Here is a 6,716-nt window from a genome sequence, read left to right on the forward strand (position 1 = left end):
TCAGACAGGGTCTTTGATCCTCGCTTTACAGGAAAGAAAAAATGGCCGGTGATTTATTGCCATTGTACAGGAGCCATACTTTCAGGATTTTGTGTGTTTGAGAGTCACCTTAATGGGGAACTATGTGTGACAGTTGACGGTCCTGTCACTATGCCTCCAATTGATCATGCGCCTTGGCTACTTGGCCAAGGGGATGTCCCTTTGGGTGACTGGCAAACGCGCATGACTGTTACCCGGGAGTCTGGGGTTCGAAGCCCGCCCGGGCCCTCTTCACCTTGCCACATATGTAAGATTTACACCTTAACTAAACAGCTTCGGACTAATTGTGTTGGTTGAATGACTTGTTACGGGGAGAATGGAGGCTCTTAGTGGGGTGCAACAGATCAGGAACCTCACGGTTTACAATCACGGATCGGATAATTTTCGGATCAGCGGAGCGGTACACATGATGGCACTTGTTGTTGTGCGTGATGTAGAGCTGCAGCTACAAAGATTAGAACGAGTCTTTTTAATTGCATGTTTATTCAGCTGGGGCGGGTACGCCTCAAATTCCCATACTACACACAATTTTTTTATTTTTTCATCAACATTTCCGTGGACCACTTGGGTGCTGACGTGATCCATTGCACCACTAAAGGTAACTCACCTAGAGTTGACATTGCTCCATGGAATGCCTTCTTGCCGCCTTTGTTGAAAGCAAATGCGCATGGCCGGGGTGGAGGGAGGAGTTTTTATGATCGTGAAAATATGCATTCTGTACATGGGGAACAGTAGGGGGAGCTCCATAGAGAAAAAAAAGGCATTTGTATTGTATGGTATTGCGTGTACTATTTGTTGTGGTGTATGTGGGAGTATTGTAGTGTATTGTTTCTCTGTGAGAGCAAAAACCAAGACACATTCCTATCAACTTGTTTCTACTTGTTGACATGGCAATAATCTTTTGAATCTGAATCTTGAATCTTAACCAAATCAGCGAAAAAAGCAACCAGACTTGCATAGTTCCCCTTTAAGGTCACAGAGTTGTTTCAGTGAACATATTCATTATACTGCAGAACATGCACCAAATCCATCTGTATTTTGAAGGTTGAGAACATTTCTGTGGTGCTACAGCAAGTTTTCAAGTTACAGGTGAAGAAAGTCTTGCTCATTCACATTTCACATTAACAGTACAGTATGTCAAAAGCAGGGGTTGCCAACTCACACATTGAACGTGAGACTCACAGAATTGACACAAATCTCACAATCTCACTCCACACCTCTTTTGCCTTTTTATCATGCAAACTTTAACACCAGCTCGCACTGTTATAACAGACAACTAATGTAACAACAAATAAGTGTGACTCTCCAGTGGAGCAGCCAGTCACTGTCTTTTTTTTTTTTTTTTCAGTTTACCCACTGAGTACGAGGGGATCATGGTTGGACAGAGCCAGACTCAGTATATCGAATGATTGTAATCTGTAGGTGGTGGTAATGCACCAAATGGTACCTAATCTTCCATTAAAGTCAAAGAAGGAGAAATGCAAGATTGGAAACAGTGAGTGCTATTTGTCTAATTTTATGAATTTGTGGAATGGTAATAGGCTGTTGAGCTATTAAAAAGAGCAAATCTGAATCCAAGCTGAACTCAAAAGTCATCAAATATAATGATGCCATGATATGCATGTGCAATAGTATGCTGACAATGAGGGTATACTATTCTGGTGATGGGTGGGTGGAGGTTATTTACACCTTCAAAGTGGCACTCTCTCATCTACCACATGCGCAAGCTTTTGTTTCACACATTGTCAAATTTCTTGTGTGCTTGGTATTTTAGAGCACTAACAAGTTTGAGTTGAATGGTATGATGAAGTCTCGTATGATGTCAAGTGTCACCCGGGCAGAGCGACACACGGCAGACAGCAATGACAGGGCGTGTCAGTTGTGTTCACGTTGGCGTTTTGGTGTCAAGGCTCACACAAGGATTGTGAGATTTCGGTGTCATTATGAGCCATGCTATTTTTATGTGATGTTCAAATCCTGTGCAAAATCTTTGCAAATGTTTTGATGGAGATGATGGATGACCTTTGGTACTCTGATATAAATGTGGGAATGTAGTATAGATAACAACTGATTACATGTTCTGTCTTATATATTATACTGTATGTCGGTATGCTTTTATTTTCTTTCATAAGACAGTCTCCTGCCAGTTGCTCTCAAAATGACCCCTGCTTTTTTTCTCACACATTTGTATGCATCTTATTCATAAGCAATATTGATTCATGACTACTTTTTTAACATTAAGTGTCTACAGGGCACAAATAGTAATCATGTAGCAATAGACCAGAGCTAAACAATGATTACAGTTATTGCTCTTTCCAGAGTAAAGGCTACCGCATGAGGGAGGTTTTCTGGTACATTCACGGTTTGGGTTTATTTGCAGGCTAGACAGTCTTGTAAAAGAAATAGTTTTTTGTTGTTGTTTTTTTTTTATATAGCAAGATTCTCACCTTAGAGTGCAATGCCTGATATTTTCCTGCAAAATCTGCTTCGAGGGGAAGCCCAGCAAAAGCCCATTCAACATCAATACCACAAATTCAAACCCTTCCCTGCTTTTTTCTCCTATTCCTAAAAGGACAACAGATACCACTTTTACTCCCCGGTGTTCATGTCAAGAGGTTTGTCATTCGCTGAACTTCGATTCACTCGGACAGCTTTTCAATCGTTTAATGATCTGTCCTGATGAATATTCTTTGGCTGTTTCTGCATATTTGGCCATGGAGTGAGGATGATCCTCTTCTTCGTTCCGTCTATCCTCCTAGGGGTTTTAAGTGATGATAATGCCACCACAGCCCCCCTCCCATGCTGCCATCAAACTCCCAAATGGCCCTCCTGGGGCACCGCTCTGAACTTATAGCCGTTTTGTCAGAAGCAAAAAGAAAAAAAATCTTCCAAAGAATGCTTCTCTGTATCCAATCATAAAACTCTCTTGGATGTCACTTAAAAGATTCTCATCCCAAAGCTGTGTATATACTACGTGACTTTGAAGTCGTCAGATAGATCACTGCACACTACACGATTTATTGTCTCGTTATCGGAAATCATTGAATCATTTGGACGCTTACGTGACCGATCAGCGACATCGGTCACAAATTACAAAAGTGTTTCACCATGAGGAATCATCAGCAGGTCTCTCTTGCTCTCCAGACTACATTTTATCATGAAAACACACATGAAACGGATGATCCGACTCCAGCTTGTGTGCTGATTTGCAGCGTGAAACAGAAGAAAAGAATATGGGTGAGTGGGTGAATGATTGAGGATACAGGCTGCAGGGATTGAAGCTGTTGAATTCCTCCCCCGAGTTTCCCTTCACCCAGAGCCTTGTGCTGTTATTGGCTGTAGCGTTTTTGCCACACTCATTGCAAGTCACAACCAGGTCATAATACTGTTTGCACTAATGGGTTTAGACTTCCTGCCAGCTCTACATATTTAGCCCGCTACTGTACTGTATCTCTCGCAGGCCCGTGAGGCTTCGGCGAGTCTCAGATTACATCTCTGAGCACTTCACAAATATTGATAATGTGTTGATTTGCTGGTGCCGAGCGAAAGCCAGTTTGCCTCTGATCTTTTGTCAGCAGTCTCCGAAACTGTCGGTTTGCCTTTCTTTAAATCTGTCACAAATTGTCGTGGGCACCGCTGAACCCTGGCTGTGGCCGCTCCAAACATCAGATCAGTCAGATTGGCACTCGTTTTGGTTGAACATTTCAATGTGGGAAGGCGGCACTGTCATTAAAGGGATAGTTCACCCAAAATTTAAATTGCACTCATTATCTACTCACCCTCATGTCGACTAAGGGCTGGGAGAAGTTTCAGAGTTACCCGTGGCTTCTCTGAGTTACAGGGGGTCTCGGCGTAGCAGTGCATGTCCATACTGTATAACAGTTGCAAAATGTCTTTGTAACAAAAAGACACACCAAAAAACATCCAAATACCTCCATGCTGCTCGTATGTAATGTCCGTATTGTATTGAAGCCCCAAAATGCGAAATTGTCCCGAAAAAAATTAAATAAGTCTATTTTTCAAGCTTGTTTGTAGCGGAAGCTCCTCTTCCTGGTTCGTTAAATTTGGACGAACCAGGGTCTGTCCTCTTCCCACTTTGTCCAAATTTGACGAACCGGGAAGAGGAGCTTCGAGAAGCTTCCGCTACAAAACAAGCTTGAAAAATAGACTTACTTAATTTTTTTCGGGACAATTTCGCATTTCGGGGCTTCAATACAAGACAGACATTACATACGAGCAGCATGGAGGTATTTGGATGTTTTTTGGTGTGTCTTTTTGTTACGAAGACAGTTGGTATCCATTTGCAACCGTTATATGGACATGCACTGCTACGCCGAGACCCCCTGTAACTCAGAGAAGCCACGGAGGACTCTGAAACTTCTCCCAGCCCTTAGTCGACATGGGGGTGAGTAGATAATTTCAAATTTTGGGTGAACTATCCCTTTAATGCCTCAAAAAACTGCAATGGCATGTGGACTGTGGGATTGCACGATCAAATGCTGATCAAAACGTATACCATTTTGAGCTTGTAACTTAGAGGAGTTTCCCAAAAAAATGGAAACAGGCAGGGGAAGAGGAAAGGCTGGATGGCAGGTTTTATACCCACAGCCTGCATCCGGTGAGTCAGACTACATAATGATGAGCAGTCTCACTGTCGCTCCTTTCCCGGTATTGCATGCACGCAAACAGCAACCCTATGCTCTCCCTCTGAGGGGCCTCTAGATACACAGTGTAAGAGACTCACCGGACTCCTCATATTCCAGGTATTCAATCAGAGCCCATCAACCTCCCTCCTTGTAACCATGACGGACCAAGCCTCAGCCTTAACTCCACTCCATCAAGCTGCAGAGTGAGGTCATCACATCAGATCAGATGAGCAGTCCCATTACACGACCCCCTCATTGCTTAGCAACTGTTGCAACCTCACAGCAAATCTGCAACTGTAAGCACAACTTTACTTCTGCTGTGACTATTTATTTTTTGGGCTGAATTTTTCAATCCTAAAGGTATAATATCCTGCTGAGCCTCATGCCTGCTTTCACTTTGTGGTATGTGATCGGTTTTTACTTTTATCCAAAGAGCAACTTTATTCATCTGCTTCCCTCTGACTTCTTCGTCGTGTTGCTTTTTTCATACCTCCTTCATTCAGCTGCTTCTACACATTTAGATAACTAAGTCATCATTCATCACCAAGTCATTATCTTGTGTATTTCTTGAAAGCACAGATGGAAATCCCTTAAGTGGGGGCTTACCACTTCTGATTATGAAACCCATGAATTCTGCTTGCCTATTTTCCCTCGGTTGAATCAACAACTGCAAATTTAAAGTGTAGTAGTTGCTGCAATATCGATTGAGTCACGTAGAGCAGCGGCGATGATGGAGAAAAAAAAAACAAACAAAAAAAACGAACCTCCCAGTCTTTGGTCTTCTGTTTGCCACATTAATGCAACAACACCTTTCCTTTAGTTGTGAGCAGCTCAAGCGTCAGAGCACCACGGTAACACTACCAGGGTCAGGGGTTGGATTCCCACTAGGATAACGTGTGAAAATGTTGGAGAGCAAGTGGTGTTCTTTGTGCTGCACAACAGTGGAAGAACAAATAGTTTAGCTTGGAGATGTTTCTTTAAGAGCATTTGCTGTTGCTGGAGAAAAAGAGAAGAAGCGAGGCGAGCTGTGACACTGAAGGGCTGTGCTTTTAGGATTGTTTATGAAGTATTGATTGTTCCCAAGATATATCAGCCGAATGATGGGAAAGTTGTTTATTGTGGCTGGATATGTACAGTATAATAGATTTGTGATTAGTTTGGGTAGGTTGCAGTGGGGTGCCATGAGAATATTACCCATAATTACATGTGAGAATGGGCCGCTGTATTTCACCAGGCCTAAGCATTGAACCGCTCTACTCCCATGACGTTCATAGCGCTGGTGGTCTGCTCTTATTATCTTGCCCTTTATTGCTTCTTTACTACGAGTGGATTCCCTGCTGACAAAATATGTGCTTATATGTTTTCTGGAACACAGTGTCGTAAATGACCAGATAGAATAAAATTAGAGGAAATATTCCCTGTGGCACACCAGAGTTGATTTACTGACAACTTAATGGACTAGGTTTTATATATCAATACCTATGGACTGTTAGTCTTTATTAGTCAAATGGGCAAAAGCAGTGTAAATACAGGGATTAAGTTGTAGTATAGCATTTTTTCTTTACTATTTTTCCTCCTCTTTTTTTTCCCAAAATACCCAAATGTGTTGTATCCCGCTGATTCACACATGAGCATTCTGTATGCATTTAATTAAGGTGCTAATTGATAATGTGACACCCAATATCAAACACTCTGCAGGAACATCACCCACGAAGTTTGTGTCTGATAGAAACTGCTGAGCCTATAAAAAGAGTAAAGATGCCCTGAAGTTAGTTTGGCGCTCCTGCTGAGCAGCCACACACGCCTGTGGCTCGGCGAAAAATATCCACAGAAGGTAAAGTGAGAATGATTATGAATGAAAATACCTTGATATGACTTTGTGAATAAATACAGTTTCCATTTAAATGCAATAAAAATAAAGGAAATTTATTCACAAATTCTACCTCACTCACATAAAGATGCAAAAAAAAAAAAAGTCTCAAGATAATTAATTAAACCCTCCCAGGTGTGATACAAAAAAATGTTTTGGCA

Source organism: Trachurus japonicus, chromosome 10 (genome assembly GCF_045865225.1).
Source record: "Trachurus japonicus isolate A0001 chromosome 10, Traja_1.0".
NCBI lineage: Eukaryota > Metazoa > Chordata > Actinopteri > Carangiformes > Carangidae > Trachurus > Trachurus japonicus.